Consider the following 246-nt stretch of genomic DNA (forward strand, 5'->3'; position numbering starts at 1 on the left):
CTTTTTTCATTAAGCTTTTTTCTTCCCTTTCCTATTTAAATCCAATCAACCTCCCTTCTCCCTCACTTCCCCTTTCTTCCCCCTTCCCCTCCACCCTTCATTCTTAACCTCATCCCGCGAATAGTTTGTGTAAATGCTAACACTTGCTTCACACTCTGTAATGATTATGACGGAATTTGCGAACGAACGGACGAAACAAACAGATTTTAATATAGGTTGTACATAATGACAATGACGTTACCAGCG

At 40.7% G+C, this 246-nt stretch overlaps 1 protein-coding gene across 1 annotated transcript in view; it reads right to left on the bottom strand.

The window, feature by feature from the left end:
* The window catches only part of LOC119592402, a 3,338-nt gene that overhangs the window by 2,839 nt on the left and 253 nt on the right, over positions 1–246 (bottom strand). The gene's annotated exons all lie outside the window — the stretch shown is intronic.

This window comes from Penaeus monodon, chromosome 30 (assembly GCF_015228065.2).
Source record: "Penaeus monodon isolate SGIC_2016 chromosome 30, NSTDA_Pmon_1, whole genome shotgun sequence".
NCBI classification, from domain to species: domain Eukaryota; kingdom Metazoa; phylum Arthropoda; class Malacostraca; order Decapoda; family Penaeidae; genus Penaeus; species Penaeus monodon.